The 21,921-nt window shown below is 43.4% G+C and overlaps 1 long non-coding RNA gene across 1 annotated transcript in view; it reads right to left on the minus strand.

The window, feature by feature from the left end:
• LOC141276993 (uncharacterized) overlaps nucleotides 1–20,555 on the minus strand; it is a 38,083-nt gene extending 17,528 nt beyond the window's left edge. Inside the window, exons 1-2 of the long non-coding RNA XR_012327488.1 lie at nucleotides 20,535–20,555; nucleotides 20,301–20,390 (exon numbers count right to left, since the gene is read on the minus strand). This is a non-coding gene — a long non-coding RNA (uncharacterized lncRNA). The remainder of the gene's footprint in view (nucleotides 1–20,300; nucleotides 20,391–20,534) is intronic.
• Between the last annotated feature and the right edge of the window lie 1,366 nt (nucleotides 20,556–21,921).

A 21,921-nucleotide genomic window follows, 5' to 3' on the forward strand; every position in this document is an offset into this window, starting at 1 on the left:
GAGGTGGCAAGGATATATGGGTTTCCATTGGTCAAGGAGACACAGTGATAGAGAGCTAAGAGTAACCCATCTTGCTGATATCCTAACAGAAATCCATCTCCATGCAAAGGGACCCTGGCAGCAAGAAAACTGGGGCCTCCTGCTGGTGGAGGCTGAAGTGGGCTAGGGAACGATGTTGGGCTTAGCAGGCCCCCCTACACCAGGGAACCGAGCCATGGGGAGGCCCTACAGGATCAAGGAACTCAAAGTCTTCCTGTGCCTTGTGAGCGGGCCATTGATGGGACGTCTGCCTCACCGAGGGCATCAAAAGAAGTAGTGCTGGACCCCGATGAGAAGGGGACAGCAACTGAATCACACTGAATCATAGTTTGCCTCCCCCTCTACTCCATCCATCTGCCCTTCACTCCCTCCATTCCTGAGAAGAGAGATGGAGGCGGCCACTCAAGGGCATATCATGCTGCCCTTCCTACTTCCCCACCGCAGGTCCTGGCGCTCCGGGGCAAGGACAAGGTGAGCTAGGAAATGCCCGTGAGACCGGAAGTTTCAAACTGGGCTGTAATGAACATCTACAGTCACCTGAAAGTTACGGCGGGATCTGGCCTGGATGCCCTGAAGGAATCCTCTAGCCAACAGGGGTACGGTGAGCGTCCACAGAGCACGGCTGGGACAGCAAGTGGAGGAGAGACGCATCTGCTTCATGTATACAGGCGGCCGAGTTGAGATCGTCATGCTGACACGGCAGCACCACAGCACCCCTGATGAAGGGGCCCTGGCAGGCCTGGCCGGATGCGCCCACACCAGGAGAGGGTGTGACGCAGGCCCAGGTCACCTACTTGGGCTGACAGCCACTCACGCCTTCTGATGCCCTTGGGGTCCTAGCGTCACATAGGAATGGTGCTCCCCGAGATGGCCTGCTTTGTGTCCCCTATTGCACAGTCTGGGACCCTGCATTCAGGAGGTGCTCACTCAGTGCACTGAGTTACGACCCAGAAGAGCATCCCGCTCTTTCTGTAACAGCTGAGAACAGTGGTTCTCCAACATCAGCATCTCCCACAGGATGACTTGTGAAAACACACACTGCTGGGCCCCGTATCTGGTGCTTTGGGTCAACAGGTCCAGTGTGGAGCCTAAGAATCTGCATTTATAGCATTCCCAGGGGACCGCCCTTTGAGACCCACTGGGTTCAGTACTGACTTCCTCTACCTGAAAGCCACACCAGCCACCAGAAGGGGTTGGAGGTGCTGACAGAGGTGGCAGGTAGGCGAGTGGTTCTCTTCCTGGTCTGCAGGGCTGGCATGCTGGTGGGTAGGGGACTCAGTCTGAGGTTTCTCTCCCTCCCCAAGCCCCTTTTCTACTCTGATGGGGGCTGCAACGTCTGTCCTGGAGGTGCCAGGGGTGTGGGATAGGAGGCAACCTGAGAGTTGCCTGCAGAGACCCGGTGTGATTCCCCTCAGCCTCCACACCTCTCCGGACTATTTGAAATAACATCTAAGAGCAAGGTTGCCACTGCCTGACCAGTCTCTTCTCGGTCTCCCATGGGCTTTTTTTTTTTAAATGTGGTAAAAGATACATAACACACACTTACCATTTCGATTGATTTTAAAGTGTGTACAACTCAATGGCAGTAAGTACATTCACAGGGTTCTGCAACCATGACCACTACCAATTTCCAGAACTTTATCTTCCCAAACAGAAATACTGTACTTAAACAACAACTCCTCATGCCACTCCCCTCCATTCTACTTTGTATCTCTGTTGAGTTTGCCTACTTTAGGTACCTCATATAAATGAGATCATACCGTATTTGTTCTTTTGTGTTTATTTCATTTAGCGTAATGTTCTCAAGGTCCACCCGTGTTACAGCATGTGTCAGAACCTTATTCTTTAAAGCTGAATCATATTCCATTGGATGTATGTACTACAGTTTGTGCAGCCATTCATCTGTTGTTGGGCATTTGGGTTGTTTCCACCTTTTGGTTACCATGAACGCTGCTGCTATGAACAGCGTTGTACAAATACATGTTATGAGCCCGTACTTTCAATGCCTTGGGCTATATACCCAGAGGTGGAATTGCTAGAGGATATGTTAATTTTTTGAGGAACCACCCTACTGTTTTCCAGACTTTAATCTACCTAAGAATTGTTCACCAGGAGCAGGGATCTGAGAACCTCACCAGTATCCTCCACAGAGGATTTGAGGCTGGCCTCTGACAAGGGGCTTATTGCCCCGAACTGCTATTGGAAGTGGCGTAACCAACCTCCTTACTTAACACAGCCCTGTCACCCAAGCACCCTCACTCTATGAGATGAACAGGCTGTAGTCAAGAGAGGTGAGGCTGCTCTATAGCTTGGCTGGCTCTTCACTCCCCAGGGTTTAGCCCAAACACCACCTCCGCAGAGACCCTGGCCACCCCTCCCCCTAAATCATTTTCTAGCCTGTTTTACTTTCTGCACATGATAAGCTAAAATTACCTTACGTATTTGTCTCCTTGTTTATTCTCCTTCTCTTCCAAGTAGACTTAAGTGAGGGCAGGAACCTCGTCTGTCTTAATCACAGCACAGTCCTAGCATCTAGAACTATTCCTGGCACATTGTAGGCACTGAGTTGTAGGCACTCAATTTGACTGATTGAATAAAATATAAATACCCTATAAGGATGTATATATAACTCTGATATATGTAAAAAATCTTGTGACCTTCACAATTCTCCCAAGCATATCATCTTCCCCATAAAACCAGTTTTGTTTTGTTTTTTTAGACAAAGTCACGCTGAGATGCTTGCTGAGTGACTGACTCCGGCTCACCAGTTCTTGCAGAGAGTCTAAGACTCAGATGTTAACTCTGCAAATGCCAGGTTCTCCGCTCTTTCCACAGTCGTGGGATGGTCAGGGAAGGGTTACTATTCCATTAACCAAGGTCTCTGGTTGTGATCACACTAGTAATTTTCTTTCCCTTAAGATGTTAAAGCCCTAGGATTTTCTAAGTAATGGTTTCTCCTGGTGTAAAAACAAAAATGCTCTAGGTAATGAGAAGAAAGGAAAAAAAGAGGAGCTTGACTACATAGATGGGGTGAGAGGCCAATCAGTGTTGCTGTCCTTGGTTCTGATGTTTTCATAGGAACACACCACAAACTGGGCAGAATTTCTAGGAAGGCTACACATGATTTTACTATTTTCATGTCTACTGGTTGAAAACTCAACAGAGGAAGGTGAGATCTTGTCCTGAGCCTGAAGTAGAGCTAACTGACAGGGCGGGGAGTGGGGGGGGGACAGGAAAGCACAGCCATGAGCCGTATGACACAGACCCTCAGGTTCATGGTGTTTGACCCTGGAACTAGGAATTTCCATTTGTGGCTTGGCGCTCCCCTCGGGTTCCCACAGCCTACACATGACACACAAACTACGTCCTGGTCTCTGAGTTTCCTGTGCTCTACTGTGCCTGAGTTGCTTGCGCTTTGCCAGGCTCAGCTGTTCACCTTCCCTGCAGTAGCAGTGGGATTAGACAGGAAGAAGGGGCAAGAGATCCAGCCCAGAAGAGGTCAGTCAACAGGACCAGGGTGTGGCCTTGCAGAGGTTCCATCTGGTGCCACTAGGACGGTACTCGCCAATCACACCTCCTTTCTCAGTGTGGTCTGTCCTCCCCGCCACTCCTCTTCACTCAGCCATACGCTCCCTCCAGAGTAGCCTCCTTCTAATGAATCTATCTGACTTAGATTACCACATTCCCTCTGTGATTTTATTTTTCAGGTTTTTAAGATCCCATATATTTATTTAAGATGGGCCTGACTTCTTTGAGGACAGTATCTGCCTCTTCCACTTCCTCATAAGCCCTTCCTGTATTCAATAAAGTACCAGAGGGGTCATGGGGAATTGCAGCAGTAGAGAGTGAAAGATGCTGAGGAAGAAGAGGGCTTCAAGGGGAGGTGAGGCAATCAAACACAGCAGACACACACAGAGAGAGAGGGAGAAAAGGCACCAAAAGGGGGATTTTGGATTCAAGAATTAGAAACTCACCTGAGAACTTGAAGAGCAATTTTGGCATAGTTTCAAGAAAAAGCTAGATTAAAAGGCATTAGGAAGTGAATGAAGGATGGTATCCGGTGCTCGTAAGATTTCAAACACAGCTCAACAAGTATAAATTCATGTAACCATGTTTTGAGACCTTTAAAAATATTCATACCTTTTGGCTCAGAATTTCATTTCTAAGCATGGCTATAGACAAAGATGCAGGCATAAGAATGTCTATCACAACAGTACTTACAACCATGAGAAAATGAAAACTACCTAAATATCCAAAATTGGATATCAAAGATGAAATATTAGTCATTACCACTAGTATGTGTACAAAGGACATTTAATCACCTAGGATTACAACATCAATGTTTAATCAAAGCTCAGAATATAAAACATATTTAGTATGAGTCAAAGTTTGTAAAATAAAAAATTGGTATCTATTGATCTATTTACATACCTATCACTTATGCACCTAGTCTCCCAGATAAAAAGACTAAAAAGGAAACTTGCTAGAACATTGGTAGTCATGGTTATATCTACATTGTGGGCTTATGAGTGATATTCATTTTCTTTTTTATAGTTTCTGTATTTTCCAGATTTCTGTACTAATTATGAGTCATGCTTACACTCAGGGATACTGCAAAAAGTTTGCTGTAAAAATAAAATGAGACTGTGGTGAGGAAGTAGAAGGAAGGAAGGAAGATTATCTTTTAAAAAGTTCAGAAGAGGCAAGAGGGTTTTGACTCGATGTCAACACAGGAGGCTTCTGAATTAACTTCCTTTCAAGGAACACCACATCTACAGCTACATATGGAACAATTTCCTCTGAAATAAATCTGCAAACTAGCTTAGTGGCTCTTACACATATGGCAAATGAGGAAAAGCCCACAGTAGGGTTTAGGTAGGAGAGGCTGAGAAACAGTCTCACCATAAACTCCACCCCAAATGCAGTGACCCATAGCTAAGAGGGAACTAACTCACAGCTTCTCCCCAAAGAGTGAAGGGTATGGACCCCATATCTGGTGCCCAAACTTTTAAGACTGCCACCTGAGAGATGGACCCCCAAAACATCAAGCTTTGAAAGCCAGTGGGGCCTGCACCCATAAAACACAAAGCTATGGGGAACTAAGACACAGTTCTTAAAGGGCTCCTGTGAACACACTGTGGCTAACCCCCCAGGACCCAGGGCAGGGGCAGCAGACTGAAAGGAGCCAGTTTTTCTGTGAAACAGACCTGCTTGCTCATCTTAAAAGCTTAAGCCTGACAGCTACATGTAAAAGAATGAAATTAGAACACTCCCTAACACCATACGCAAAAATAAAGTCAAAATGGATTGAAGACCTAAACGTAAGACCAGACACTATAAAACTTAGAGGAAAACATAGGCAGAACACTCTTTGACATAAATCACAGCAAGATCTTTTTTGACCCACCTCCTAGAGTAATGAAAATAAAAACAAAAGTAAACAAATGGGACCTAATCTAACTTAAAAGATTTGCACAGCAAACGAAACCATAAACAAAACAAAAAGACAACCCTCAGAATGGGAGAAAATATTTGCAAACGAAGCAACAGACAAGGGATTAATTTCCAAAATATACAAACAGCTCATGCAGCTCAGTAGCAAAAAACAAACAACCCAATGAAACAATGGGCAGAAGACCTAAACAGACATTTCTCCAAAGAAGACATACAGATGGCCAATGAACACATGAAAAGATGCTCAACATCACTAATTATCATAGAGATGCAAATCAAAACTACAATGAGGTATCACCTCACACTGGTCAGAATGGCCATCATCAAAAATTCAACAAACAATAAATACTGGAGAGGATGTGGAGAAAAGGGAACCCTCCTACACTGTTGGTGGGAATGTAAATTGGTACAGCCACTATGGAGAACAGTACGGAGGTTCCTCAAAAAACTAAAAATAGAACTACTATATGACCCAGCAATCCCACTCCTGGGCATATACCCAGAGAAAGCCATAATTCAAAAAGATACATGCACCCCAATGCTCACTGCAGCACTATTTACAATAGCCAGGACATGGAAACAAGCTAAATGTCCATCAACAGAGGAATGGATAAAGATGTGGTACCTATATACAATGGAATATTAATCAGCCATAAAAAGGAACAAAATAGTGCCATCTGCAGAGACGTGGATAGATTTAGAGACTGTCATACACAGTGAAGTCAGAAAGAGAAAAGCAAATATCGTATAGTATCACTTATATGTGGAATCTAGAAAAATGGTACAGATGAACTTATCTGCAAAGCAGAAATAGAGACACAGATGTAGAGAACAAACTTTTGGATACCAAGGGGAGAAGGAGGGCTGGGATGAGTTGCGAGATTGGGATTGACATATATAACTACTATGTATAAAATAGATAACCAATGAGAACCTGCTGTAGAGCACAGGGAACTCTACTTAATGCTCTGTGGTGACCTAAATGGGAAGGAAATCTAAAAAAGAAGGGATATCTGTATACGTAGAACTGATTCACTTTCAGGTGCTGTCCACCAGAAACTAACACAACATTGTAAATCAACTATACTTAAATAAAAATAAATTTTAAAAAAAGAGCTTGAGCATGAGGGGAAGGCTTCTAATTTAACACACATTTAGGGGACACCACAACACTCTCCAGAGACTGGGGAGGCCATAGGCACCATCTTTGTGCTCCCCCTCTGCCTTGCTCCAGGTCATCAGTATCTCCTGGAGAGAAGCCTGTTCACATGTCTGGTACCCTAATTTTTGCTGCTGCTTCTTGAGGGATACCCCTAGATTGCCTGGCTCTGGTGGCCAACAGGGCTTACATTCTCAGGTCTCAGTGGACTCTAACAAGCAGAGAAACAGTACTTAACTGGCCATCCCCTCACTCCCAGGGCACAGCAGAGACAGCAGACATCCCCAGTCTCCTCCTGACAGAAGTATATTAGCATACTTTAAAAGTTGCCACCTAAGTGTCCAGCTTCCAATCAGCCTGCATCTAGGTGGCGACTGAGATCCTCCCCTTTAGTACACTGACAGATCTTGGCATACCCTCAACCACTGGAGCCACTAAGAACAAAGAAGGCTGCTCAGACCATCACAAAGGTTTGAGAGACAACTAAGAGCTAGGGCAAGGTTGAATAAGTTTTTTTTTCTTTTTTTTAACTGAAGTATAGTTGATTTACAGTGCTGTGCCAATCTCTGCTGTACAGCAAAGTAACTCAGCTATACACATATATATATATAATTTTTTAAATGTGATGTTTGTTTTTATATCCTCTTAGAAAACTAAGAATAACTTGGAGGGCTCACATATCAACAGATTCAACATCTTTTTTTTTTTTTTTTCAGCATGCTGCATGGCTTGCAGGATCTTAGTTCCCCAACCAGGGATTGAACTCATGCCCCCTGCAGTGGTAGCATGGAGTCCTAATCACCGGACTGCCAAGGAATTCCCTATACAGTCTTTTTCAAAAAAAACATTCTTTTCCATTATGGTTTATCCCAGGAGATTGGATATAGTTCCCTGTGCTATACGGTAGGATCTTGTTGTTTATCCATGAATGATAAGTTTTATCTCCTAAATGAGAGCACTCCATCAGGACTGGGAGAGGCGGCTGTTTTATCTAATGCAGAGAAACCAACACAGAGAGTGAAGGAAAATGAACAGAGGAATATGTTTCAAATGAAGGAAACAGATAAAACTTCAGAAAAAGACCTTACTGAAATGGAGATAAGGGATTTACCTGATAAAGAGTTAAAAATATAAAGATGCTCCCCGAGGTCAAGAGAACAATCCATGAACAAAGTGAGAATTTCATCAAGAGACAAAGAATATTAAAAAGTACAATGTGAAAGCACAGAGCTGAGGAATATGATAACAACTGAAATATTTTAAAGAGGAGTTTAATAAGACTCTGTGAAGTGGAAGAAAGGATCAGTGAACTCAGAGCAGCTGAATTCATCCAATCAGAGCAGCAAAAAGAAGAATGAAAAAGAGTGAAGATATCTTAAGGGACTTATGAGACAATATCAAGTGGACCAATGTTTGCTTTATAGGGGTCTCAGAAAAAGAAGAGAGAAAGGGGCAGAAAGCTTAGTTGAAGAAATAACAGCTGAAGAACTTCCTTAATCTAGGGAAGAAAAGATATACAGATCCAGGAACCCCAGAGAGTTCCCAAAAAGATAAATCCAGTAGATCCACACCAACACAAATTATAATTAAACTGTCAAATTTAAAAACAAGGAAGAATCTTAAAAGCACCAAGAGAAAAACTACTTGTTACATGCAAGGGAGCCCCATAAGACCATCTGCAGATTTTTCACCAGAAACTGCAGATGAGAGAGAAGTGGCATGATATATTCAAACTGATGAAACAAAAGAACTGCCAACTAACAGTACTCTACCTGGCAAAGTTGTCCTTCAGAATTGAAGGAGATAGAGTTTTCCAGACTAGTAAAAGCTGCAGGAGTTCATCATTAGACAGCCTTACATGAAATGTTAAAGGGACTTATTTAGGCTAAAATGAAAATGTGTTAATTAGTAACAGGAAAACATATAAAAGTATAAATCTCACTGGTAAAGGTAAATATATCATTAAATTCAGAACAATCTAATGTAATGATGGTGAATAAAATCACTTATAAATCTAGTATCAAGGTTAAAAGACAAAAATAGTAAAAACTATACAATAAATTTCATAAATATACAAGATAATAATACAGCAAATGAGAACCTAAAAGAAACAGACAATTTTCTAGAAACATACAATCTACCAAGACTGAATCATGGAGAAATAGAAAATCTAAACAGACTGATTACCAATAAGGAGAATGAATCATCAACTAAGAATCTCTCCCCAAAAAAGTCCAGGATCAGATGGCTTCCCTTCTAGCAAACATTTCAAGAAGAATTAATACCAATCCTTTTCAAACTCTTCCAAAAAAATAAAAGAGGAGGGAACATTTCCAAAACTTATTTTATGAGGCCAGCTTTACCATGACTCCAAAATCAGACCAGGACACTACAAGAAAAGGAAATTATAGGCCAATATCCCTGATGCACATAGATGCAAGAGTCTTCAAAATACAAACAAACCGAATTCAACAATACATAAAAGGATCATACAGCATGATAAAATGGAATTTATTTCAGGGTGCAATGATGGTTCAATATCTGTAAATCAATCAGCATGATATACCATATTAACAAAGTGAAGGCTAAAAATCATATCATCTCAATAGATGCAGAAAAAGCATTAGACTAAATTCAACACCCATTCATGATCAAAACGCTCAGCAACCTGGGTATAAAGGTAAAGTACCTGAACATAATAAAAGCCATCTATGACAAGCCAACAGCTAACATCATATTCAATGGTGAAAAACTGGAAGCTTTTCCTCTAAGATGAGGAAAAAGACAAGAAAGCCCACTCATGAATTCCACAGCGCTACCTATGTTCTCTGTTGCCTAATGCTTGTAGGACAAGGAGATGCACACACATGATCACCAACATAAAAATTTTAAATGACTCAACTAGTCAACCAATACGGCAGCTCATTGGTGGTGAGAAAAGCCATTTGAACCAGAAATTTTCAGCTCTTTTGAATACCTTCTGGTTTAGTTCAATTAAATGGAAGAAAATTGCTTTCCTAAATGCAGAATTTCTTCATCCTTGGGAGATCACTGGTGTACCTAAGAGGTCACCAAACCAAGACTGGAAGTCATAGTGGTTATATCAGGACTTGGCTGGAGTGGGTGGCTTTAGTCCAACAGATCATACCTGAGGAGGATCATGTGGAATGTATTGAAGTGGCCAATTGCTCCTAATAGGGAGAGATGGGTTTTTTGCCCCTATATATTTGTTAAAAGCCTATAGATACTAAAGATTATGGTGAAATGTAGTTCTCAGGGGGTCCCACAGCAAGTATAGGTTCTTATAAAGAATCTGAAAGGACCCATACACCATGCCGTTTACACAAGATTGTTTAAAGTTGTCTGAGGTAGTCCTGCAATTCCAGAGAGGCCAAATCAGAGCCCCTGACCAGTCAAGATCAGCCTTCATTTCAAGAGGAAGCCAAGAGACTGTGCAAAAGAATGGTCTCAGTTCCGGGCAGACTCAGTAAGTGTCACTCTGACCTTTCCCTTTACTTTTCTTTCTACTCTCCCTCCCCACCCCACATCCAGGCTCCTGCTCTGGTGGGTTTATTCTATAAAGTGGAAAAAAAAAAAAGGTCATACAGAGACCCTGTTCCCAGTGCCGCTATCAGTGGCACCTACCCATCACTGACTCACAGTTTGCTTGTTGGCAGTTTGCGTTCTGTGGCTACTGAGCTCTCCAACCAGCTCCTGAGAATCACTGCAGCATGACCCTCTAGGTGAGGAAGCTGACACCGCTGCTGTTCCTATGATTGTTTTCCAAAAATAAATAACTGTTGAGTTCCATGTAAAAAATAAATGGCAGGGCTTCCCTGGTGGCGCAGTGGTTGAGAATCTGCCTGCCAATGCAGGGGACACGGGTTCGAGCCCTGGTCTGGGAAGATCCCACATGCCGCGGAGCAACTGGGCCCGTGAGCCACAACTACTGAGCCTGCGTGTCTGGAGCCTGTGCTCCGCAACAAGAGAGGCCGAGATAGTGAGAGGCCCGTGCGCCGCGATGAAGAGTGGCCCCTGCGCCGCGATGAAGAGTGGCCCCTGCTCGCCACAACTAGAGAAAGCCCTCGCACAGAAACGAAGACCCAACGCAGCCAAAAATAGATAAATTTATTTATTTAAAAAATAAATAAATGGCAGTTACTCTTGTTGTATAGAAAGAAAAAGCCTGAAGGAAATATACTAAACTATTTTTGATGACTTATTTTCTTCTTTGTGCTTTCTTACATGTTTTACATTTTTTTTGTTTTAAACAATAAACATGTCCTTTTCTCAGAGAAAAGAAATAAACGTTGCCACAAAACATTCAACCCTAACAAAAAAGGAAATAGTATTTAAACGCTTCCTGGTCAAATTTCTATGAAAAGCATGGCTGTGCATTAGGTGCTGAGGTGAGTCATTTCCTGCTTTGGTCATGCTAGTTTTTTTCTACTAACTCTGGAGCCTTAATCCAAACAAATATAGGGTTTTTTTTGCCTCACTTCAACTTCTCCTAGCTTCAGTTTTCCCTGAAGGAGTTAGATTAGCTGTTTCTAAGGTCCATGCCAACAATAAATTCTGTTTCAAGAAATGAAGTTCTAACCAGCAGAAAGTTGACAATACCTACAAGAGGATTTTGCCAGAAGAAAAATTGTTTGACTTATTTTTTTTTGCTGACATAATACTTCAATTTAGTATCAATTTAGGGTCTACTTTTAATTTGAACAATTTTTTTAACCCCCAAAATTTGGCATTTTGTAATAAACCTGCCAGTTTTTTTATACTGGTCGTTCATTGTGAATATAGAATAAAAGTAATGGTCAAACTGTCAAAAAAAAAAAAAAAAAAGGAAAGAAAGCCCACTCATGCTGCCTGTATTCAACATAGTCCTAAAAGTTCTAGCCAGGGCAATTAGGTAAAAAAAGAAAAAAGCATCCAAATCAGAAGAAGTAGAACTGTCTCTACTTGCAGATGACATATTATACATAGAGAACCATAAAGACTTCCCTCAGAAATTATTAGGACTAATCAATAAATTCAATAAAGTTGCAGAATACAAAATCAATATACAAAAATTAATCATTTCTATACACTAATAACAATCCCATTTACAATTGCACCAAAAAGAATAAAATACCTAGGAATAAATTTAACCAAGGAGGTGAAACTATGACATTAATGAAAGAAATTGAAGATACAAATTAATGGGAAGAATATTGTAAAAATGTCCATACTACAAAGCAATGTGCACATTCAATGCAACTCCTATCATAATTCCAATGGCACTTTTTTTTTTTTTAACAGAAATAGAACAAACAATCCTAATCCTATATGGAACCACAGAAGACTCAGAATATCAAAAGCAATCTTGAGAAAGAACAAAGCTGGAGGCATCACACTCCCTGATTTCAAACTGTATTATAAAGCTATAGCAATCAAAACAGTATGGAATTGGCATAAAAACTGACACACAGATAAATGGAACAGAAAAAAGAACCCAGAAATAAACCCATGAATATATGGTCAATTAATTTATGACAAAGGAGCCAAGCCAATAGGGAAAGGACAGTTTCTTTAATGGATGGTGTGGGGGAAAATGTACAGCCACATGGAAAAGAATGAAACCAGACCACTATCTCACACCACAAAAATCAACTCAAAATGGATGAAAGACTTGAATGTAAAACCTGAATCCATAAAACTCCTAGAGGAAAACATAGGCTTCTTGACATTGGTTGGTGATGATTTTTTGGATTTGATGCCAAAATCAAAGGCAAAAAAAGCAGAAAATAAACAAGTGGGACTATATCAAAGTAAAAAGCTTCTGCGCAGCTAAGGAAACCATCAACAACATGAAAAGTCTACTGAATGGGAAAAATATTTGCAAGTCATATCTGATAAGGGGTTAACATGCCCCCAAATATAAAGAACTCACACACTCATTAGCAAAAAAACAAACAATCCCATTAAAAAATGGGCAGAGGATCTGAACATTTTTCCAAAGATGACACAGATGGCCAACATGTACATGAAAAGATGCTCAACATAATTAGTCATCAAGCAAATGCAAATCAAATCCACAATGAGCTATCATCTCACACCTGTTAGAAAGGCTATTATCAAAAAGACAAGAAATAATAAATGTCTGTGAGGATGTACAGAAAAGAGAACACTTGTGCGTTGTCAGTGGGAATGTAAATTGTGCAGCCACTATTGAAAATAGTATGGAGGTTCCTAAAAAAATTAAACGTACAACTACCACATGATCTAGTAACTTCACTTCTGAGTATTTATCCGAAGGAAATGAAATCACTGTCATAAGATATTCGCAACCCCATGTTCTTTGCAGCATTATTTACAATAGCTAAGACATGGAAACAACCTAAGTGTCTACTAACAGTGCATAAAGAAAATGTGGCATATTTATATAATGATTATTCAGTCATAAAAATGAAGGACTCCAGCCGTTTTCAGCAATGTGGATGTACATTAAGGGCATTAAGCTAAGTGAAATAATTAGACAGAAAAAGACAAATATTGTATGCTATCACTAATATGTGGAATCTTTTTTTTTTTTTTTTTTGCGGTATGCGGGCCTCTCACTGTTGTGGCCTCTCCCGTTGCGCGGAGCACGGGCTCCGGACGCGCAGGCTCAGCGGCCATGGCTCACGGGCCCAGCCGCTCCGCGGCATGTGGGATTTTCCCAGACCGGGGCACAAACCCGTGTCCCCTGCATCGGCAGGCGGACTCTCAACCACTGCACCACCAGGGAAGCCCTGGGATTATTTTTAAAGATGGTACAATAAACCATCATTTTAGACAGAAAAGAATAAAATACGGAAGGTGAAACTGAAGACCCAAAGGGGAGAGTAATTCATAAGAATGACCAGAGCCACAGGGACAGGTCAGTAGCACAGGGAGAGGTGGTCTTAGAGGGAAGAGGGCCCTTTCTATCCTGAGATGATCCAAGGTAGAGAGGAAGAAGGGGGGAAGAGCCTGGAGCGACCTCAAAAATGACCTTGTTCTGCTCTGGTGCAGAGCATAGGGCCCAGGGGTCGGGGTGGGCTTGGGCTTTAGAGGGAGGTAGGCACTGCTTTGTCTGCATATCCACACCTGGGACCAGAATCCTTCCCATCTTCCTATTAAAACAGGTCCCAGGCATCCACGGCTCTGTGCTCCCACTTTTCTCCCTTCTAGAAAAGGGAGAAAAGATTCTTGCACAAGGAAAATATATGGACAAAGTCTGTTACTGGTTGTGGGTGTACTGCACTGGGCGGGTGGCTTCTCGGGGGAGTCCGGAAGAACAGTCTTCTCCTGGGAGCCAGTGCAAACTCAGCGGGTCTGAAGCTGAGGCCACTGCCGCCTGCCCAAGCCAGCTTCCCTCGCAGGTCGCTATTCCTGTTAGAGGCATTGATGTCCGGACAGCACTGAAGACCAGAGCTTCCCCCCTCAAGGGTCCTTTCACCTCTTCCTTGGGGTGTCTCCTGTGCCCACCTGGGGAATATCCTCACTCCCACTGTTGGCCTCCCATCCTAATCACCTCTCAGAAGGATGACAAAAGTACCTACCAGCTGGTCTCCCTGCCTCCAGCCTGTTCCCACTGCCCCCCAGCCAAACCCCGTAGTGCCCTGTTCTCCTCAGCTTAGGGGCCTTTGGCTATGCTGTTCCCTCTTGGTGAAGTGCCCTTCCTGCCTTCTCTTGGCCAACGCTGGTCATTCTCCAGACTCAGCTCTGACCCTCTCACTCAGGTTCAGCCCCTCCCTGGCACCGAGCCGACTGCACTGTGCAGTCTGGAGGGGTGTGTGAGGGCAGGAACACAGTTCTATTTAAGCCACAGTCATGTTATCCCAGCATCTAACCTGGTATCTGACCCTGAGTGAGTGCTTGGTAAGTGATGGAGAAGCTGAAGTGAAGAGTGATGCTCACAGCTTATTCCCCTCAAGTTGGAGGACTAGGGAACTAACACCTGTGTCATGTCTACTCCAGGAATCTCACCTAGTTATCCTAAGTGCTTTGAATATGCTATTTCGATAAGTCTCAGATCAACACAGAGGCAGAGGTTATTATTACTCTTTTGCAGATGAGGAAATGGGCTTAGAGAGGGAAAGCATTTACTCCAAGTCATCCTGTTAGCACCCACCACCGTCTAACTCCAAAGTCCCTATAATCAGTCAATGTATCATCATATTCTCTCTCATTCCCCAGCTAAACTCCCTAGTGATTGCAAAGCTTAGGGAACGAGGCAATTACTCTTTTCCATAGAAGTTTAGGGCTTCTAACAAATAATTTTATGCCATCTATACATCTTTCAGTGTCTATTTCTTATCTTTACATCAGGCTGAGAGGTCCCCGCAGACCAGAATTATGTCTCATTCATCTTTTTTTTGTTTTGCAGTACGCGGGCCTCTCACTGTTGTGGCTCCTCCCGTTGCGGAGCACAGGCTCCGGACCTGCAGGCTCAGCGGCCATGGCTCACGGGCCCAGCCGCTCCGCGGCATGTGGGATCCTCCCAGACTGGGGCGCGAACCCGTGTCCCCTGCAGCGGCAGGCGGACTCTCAACCACTGCGCCACCAGGGAAGCCCTCATTCATCTTTGTACAGCCTACAGTTCTCAGCAAGTTGTAGGTATTTTATAAATATGTACCGACTTGATAATCAAATTGTTGATTTATTAAATGAAGTTATGATGGTGAGTTTTCTGGAGTCGGGGCAGGAAGTTTTTTTGAGCACCTGGCCCATTCTGGCACCCAAATGATACTACATCGGTCATTTTCTAAGTACAGGGCCAGCCCTTGGGGCTGTAGATAGAACAAATTTAAATTCATGATGAATTCATTAAAAAAAGTCCAGGGTAAGAAATCTTTCAGGAGCACTAATGACACCATTTAAAACTGAATTACTTCTGTATGGTTTAAATGTTGTTACAGTGAAGTGCAAACGAACACAGTTGTGATGAGGCATTGCTTTGGAAAAAAGAATCTGTGAAGTGAGTCAATCATCATAGCTTAGCTGTTCATTAATACTACTTGACATTTCCTATCTTACATCCTTCTTCAGTTCATTTATTCCTCTCGTATTTACAGAGCACCTGTTTAAACAATGCAGGGGGCTGGGTGCTTGGGAACTGGCACAGAAATCTAAGTCTGCCCTGTAGGTCTTCGCTGCTCCAAGAAGAGCAGAGATCCAGCATGTGGAGAGTTCAGCCAAACTGCTCCGTGATATCGCTGCCTTGCCACCCACCTTGTGTGGCCAAGTGGCCCACGGGGGCCTTAACTTGACATTAGCCTCTCATGCAGGTGCATGCCCTGGATTACAGCCCGTAGATTCACAAGTAAATTTAAGTTCCCTGTGACTTCTCTGATGACCCTTGTGATTAAAATAGTGTCTCTGCCTCCCAGGGCCTTCCCCTTGCGTGCCCCTTAGATAAGACCCCCAAGAAGCTTACCAAAACCCTGCTCTTTTGGTTTAAACTCACCAATCTGGCCTTAGCCACAGAACCCCAAAGCACTCCACCCACCCACTCTTAAAAAGGCCTGTGGCCCAGGTCCTGCCACTCTACCCACACCCCACCTTGACTTCCCTGCCTGGCCCCGCAAGGCATGCTGGGTACCTCCTCCAGGACCTGTGGGTAGTAAACCCGTTTCAACTTCCCCTGTGGTCTTTTGTTGAACCTCACCATCGACACCCTGTGGCTCTACTTAACGTTGATCTGACAGACACAACGCAGCGGCAGCAGCAGCTGGGAGCTTGTTAGAAAGGCAGGATCTTAGACCCCATCCCAGACCTACTGCAACAGAATCTCCAGTTTAACAAGACCCCCAGGTGATCGGAATGGACATTAGTTTGAGAGGCACCATAAAACTCGCCAACATCCCACTGGCCATATAGGACAGTCAAAGGAGATGATTTCTCAGTGACTTAAAACCTTTTGAAGCAGGTCTACTCTATACGTGTATCGAGTCATTTTGTTGTGCACTTTAAACTTACACAATATTATATGTCAATCATATCTCAGTACAGCTGCGGGGGGAGGGGAAAGGCCTACCCTGACCACCCTATTTAGTCCTACCACCCGAATCCCTGACGCCACCACCCTCATAGTCTGCTCGCCCGGCTCTATTGTTTTTTGCAGGGTATTTATCACCTAACGTGTAATGCAAGTTTATTTTGGATACAGTTCACTGTCTCCTACTGGAATTCAAGTCCACAAGGGCAGGGGCGCTTCTGATCCTCCTCTAGCCCCCAGCTCAGCCTGAGGCTAAGCTGAAAACAAATGTTTAATCATCAGATGAAGAATAGACGGCTGCTTCCAGGGCCCAGAGACCGTTCCTAGTGCATGGCTTCTAGGCTGTCTACCGGTTCTGAGTCAGTGAAGAACAGCCTGGAGTCCTCGTGCCTCGTGGGTAGCATGGCCGTGGCATTGAAACTGGGATGCTTCTGAGATGGGGAGAGGAGGCACTATTAATAACTCTGCAGATACAACAGGTACAGAACTGTGACCTCACTTATGGGGCCCGCTCTGTTGCAGCTACAATCCAGTTCTAGGGAAGGGATCATGTCATGTATTTTTGTCTTAGTCTGGAATCATCGAGTTGCAAGAAACAGGATCCAACTCAAACTAGGTCAGGTTGAAAAGTGCCTTATTGAAGGTTATAGGAACATCTGGCAGAACCAAGTACAGGAGTTGCAGGCAGGCCTGAGTGCAATGGGAATGGGGGAAGCACTCCCTTGCTACTCCGTGAGCCCACGGTCCCCTCATCACTTGCCTCTGTCTCCCTTCTTTGCAGCTGCTTCCTCTCCACGCCTGTACCCCTGACTCCTAACCAATTCTTTTTTATACTTTGTGTGGTTGTCCTATGGGCATACCCCTGGCAGCTTGGGTGGGACAATTTTTTTTGGTGTATTTTTATTTGTAATATTTTTTGTGATTTAATTTGTTTTATTGTGGTAAGCACACACCATGAAATCTACCCTCTTAACAAATATCTAAGTGTACGTTACTGTGTGGCTTACTATAGGTACATCAAGAACTCATGTCTTGCGTAGCTGCAACTTATTAAACAGAAACTCCCTGTTTTCCCTTCCCAGTGATTTAGGTGCTTAAATCTACTTTAGAGCTTCTCTACTTGCTGATTCTCCACCAGGTGCTGAATTATTCGCTCACAACCTCACAGTCATTCACAGGGCGGATACTTCTTGATGTATGGCTGGGTAATAATACGGTTCAAGTGTGGAGTTACCTACAGAGACCTGGTTTTGGCTTCTGACCATCCTGGGTTCAAATCAGAGTCTCTCTGCCTGTGAGTTGTTTGGCTTTGGGCAGGTCGACTAGCTTGAGTTTCAGCTTCTTCATCTATTACAAAATGGGGAATAAATAGTTACCTGGCCGGGCTGTTGTGAGGATTGAATGTTACAACATTTGTAGAGTACCCAAAAGTTTCTGGCAAACAGTAGGTGCTCAATGAAAGGTCATTTCTCCCCATTTCCCTTTCTCTACCTGGAAGCCTGCTCTAGCTTAGGTGTGAAAAGAGAAAAGCATTCCCTGGGATATTTCTGGCTTACGGCAGTTTGGGAAAGCTAAGTAATCTATGGGAGTAAGGGAGAGAGGAGAGGATGCTATGATATTTTTGGCATGTGTTCGTGGTTTGGCATGGCCTAAAACTTGGGTCAATTAATATTCCTTTAATATGGAATGTTTCTTCTTCCCTGTCCCTTTAAACAGTCCATGTCTTCCACCAAGCCTTTTCTTGTAGCACTTTTGGGGTGGGACAATTCTTTACTGAGCCCGTTGTCCGGTGCAGAGTTGCTCGTTATTTAGCATCTCCTGCCTCTGCCCAGTAAATGCCAGTAGCACCTCCTTACCTATTCACTGTTACAACCTAAAATACCTCCGTGCATTTCCAAACACCCCCAACTACATGATAATATAGGTGTAGCATCCACTTCCAACAGAGTGTCAGGGTGTCAGTTCAAACTCCCAGGAGAGAAACTGATCACTCTGCAGCCACTGAATTGGACCCTGGTCCATCCAGCCACGACTGAAGTGTGAACGGTCGACCGCAACCACAGGATACACGCAAGGCTGCCGAGCCCTGCCCCCTCCGTGGAGAGTGAGGGCAGGGATAATTCCCAGAGAGGGGACTGTGCCTAATCAGCCTGTTAGATCAGCTAAGGATGGGGCCAATGGAAGGAGTTCTCAGGGATAATTACACTTGCTCAGGGGGCTCCAGTTACAGTGTTCAGTATCTCACCATGCTTTTCGAATCAAAGCCTACAGGTCATCTATTTTCCCTTCCCTTCTCCTTTGAACGCAAACCTCACCCCACCTTCTATTTTCTCCCTTTCCACTTTCTCCCATCTTGTACTCGTCTATGCCTCCTCCGACCTTTACGTCCATAAACCTGTGATCTCAGCGGTTCTGGCTTCTCCTGAATACCAGATAACGTTAGTTTACTGAAACCTGAGCGAGCTATTTCATAGTGGTAAGAACGCAAGAAAATGCCCTAATTTACCCCCAATTCACACACTTTTGGTGTATGTATTTGCCTTGCACAGCTGTTCAGTATTTGAAGAGGCCATCACAATGCTCAGAAGATAATCAAAGCTACTTAAGAATAACATGCTGTCTTTAAAAAAAAAACAAAAACCACTGCCCATGCTGAACTCAGAATGGTAATGAGCTCAGACAGGAACCCAGCTGAGATATTTGCATTTTACACGAACCTTTTTACGATACTGTAAATTTCACATTTTTACAGTTACAGGTCTTAATCATCATGAAAACCATTCCTGCACGTATCTTTGGTAAACGGAATTCAAATTTCCACATGATCTGTAAATACTAAATTGTTGATAGCTTCTCTAGGGTCTTGTGGCTTGTTCCGACCTCTTTGATGATTGCATCATTGTTTATGCATATAAAAATCACAATTAGACTCACACGCCTAATGTTAAGTCTCCCAAGCATTTTTCAGCCCATTTTTGCTTTTTGATACTCTTTAAGATAGACGACCAGGGGTTTGAAAAGCAATGAGTGTATTGGTTAAGGCTTCTAAATCCTTCTCACAAGTTTTTTCAATAAGCAACACAAAATAGCACAAAATCACGGAGATACAATATACGCTGGGCTTACTAACTGTAAATACCACCGTATCTATTGTTACACTCTAAAGCATTCATTTGTAACATCAATCACAAGGTCTGACCCGTAATTTTTAGTTGTTTCACTCAGTATTTAGCTCTTACATCTGCTTTTCCATTTATAATCTTTCTAAAACATTGCTTTAACCTCATTCATTTGAGGTTTTGAAACTGCTCTTTCTACATTTGCTTACTTCTTAGGGCACAAAGCTTTTTGTAGCAGACTCAGATTTCTTGGATCTAAGAAAGTATTTGATTTAAAAGTTATCTTTGAGCCATTTAGCAGCGACTTATGGACATTGTAGGCTACCCTATGGGAATTCTGAATGTTTCATTCATTTGTATTTTATCGGTTCCATACGTTTGGGGGTAAAGGACATAAAGTAGGGGATGTGGTCACAAGACAGTAAATTTAACAAGCTGTTTTTTGATTTAACCATACAACAAAAGTTTGTGCTGCCTCAAAAACATCCTTCACATAAAATGAAGGCCTTTATTCCATTGCTGTTACCTGCCAGAGATGATCCACAGATCCGTGGTAAACGCTGTCCAGACTGGCTCCACGGTCACGCCTCCATCCACGCTGCCATCTTGAAACCAGCTTTGAGAAGCAGGGAAGGCATTGGTTGAAGCTTATAAACCCCTTTCTCACACCAGGTGTGTGGGGTTAATGGTGTGATGGGGGCAATAGAAAAAGCACTAAGTTTCCATGGGAACAAATGGAAACTGAAGAATTTGGACACACCTGTAAAGGATCTGATGGGTCCTGCCTGGGCGTCTGACAAAGCCCTCTTGTCCTGACAGTATTGGGCCATAAGAGATGCCGGTCTGTCTTTTGAATTAATGTAAGAACTTCCCTGCTTCAGCCTCAGCAACGCGGCCCCTGGTTTATCCTTCTCAGATGTAAATGTGATTCTATCGTGTCTTCTTTGAAACTCTTCAAAGTTTTCCTATGGCTTGCAGGGAAAACATACAAATGAGTTGGCAAGACCTCTAAAGCTAGCATCCTTTGGCCCCAGCCATCCCTCTGGCCCTGCCTCAAAGCACTTCCTATTAGTCTAGCCCATTCCGGCCCTGTGGAGCTGCATGGAGCCATTTTCCTTTCACGTGTACATATCTGTCTAAAGGGACTCTCCCACCCCAACCCTCTTTTACCTGCCCTGGTAACCCCCTAGCAAACTCCTATTTATCCTTCAAGACCCAGTTCAAGCATTACTTCTATGAAGTTTTCCCTGACCACCAACCCACTTCCAACAACTGCATTAGTAGTTCCCTCCTCGCTGACACAGCTCTGTGTTCATTTATTACATACTGTTGTAACTATCTTTTCTCCAATGGGCCAGTGGTTGTCTCGATTATATAACAAAGTCGCTTGAGAAGATTTTTTTTTCATAATACCTATGAAAAAGGTATTTTAGGCTGCATCTTTGAAGATTCCTGGGGTGGGACTCAGGAATTTTTTTTTTAAGTGCTCCAGGTGATTCTTATTTTTTAAAACACTTTAAAAAAATTATTTATTTATTTGGCTATGTCGGGTCTTAGTTGTGGTGCGAGGGATCTTTTGTTGTGGCGTGCGGGCTTCTCTCTAGTTGTGGCACACGGGCTTAGTTGGCCTGCGGCATGTGGGATCTTAGTTCCTCAACCAGGGATCAAACCGGCGTCTCCTGCACTGGAAGGCGGATTCTTAACCCCTGGACCACCAGGGAAGTCCCAAGTGCTCCAGCTGATTCTGATGTGCACAATGAAACTCACTGTCGAGATTGTTGAGAATTAGCATAATCAACTGTGAGCTCTGGGCAGGCCAGGACTGGGCTTTGTTCATTTTTTACCACGCATCTCGCCGCCCCCCCAACTATGGCAGAATGGTACCTACTAGACTCTCAGTTGATACTGGGTGTGGGTGGAGGGAGAAGGGAAGGAGAGGGGAAGAGAGGAAGGAAGCAAAAGAAAAAGAAAAAAGGAAGAAGGAAGGAAGGTAGAAAGAAAGAGAGAGAGGGAAGAAAGAAGGAAAGGGGGAAGGGAGAAAGGAAAGAAAGAAGAGAGGAAGGATGGGGAGAGAAATAGAGAGGGAAGGGACAGAGGAAGGAGGGAGAGAGAGAGAAAGGAAAAAGCAAGGGAGTTCTAGGCTTATT

The sequence above is a fragment of the Tursiops truncatus genome, chromosome 18 (assembly GCF_011762595.2).
Source record: "Tursiops truncatus isolate mTurTru1 chromosome 18, mTurTru1.mat.Y, whole genome shotgun sequence".
NCBI lineage: Eukaryota > Metazoa > Chordata > Mammalia > Artiodactyla > Delphinidae > Tursiops > Tursiops truncatus.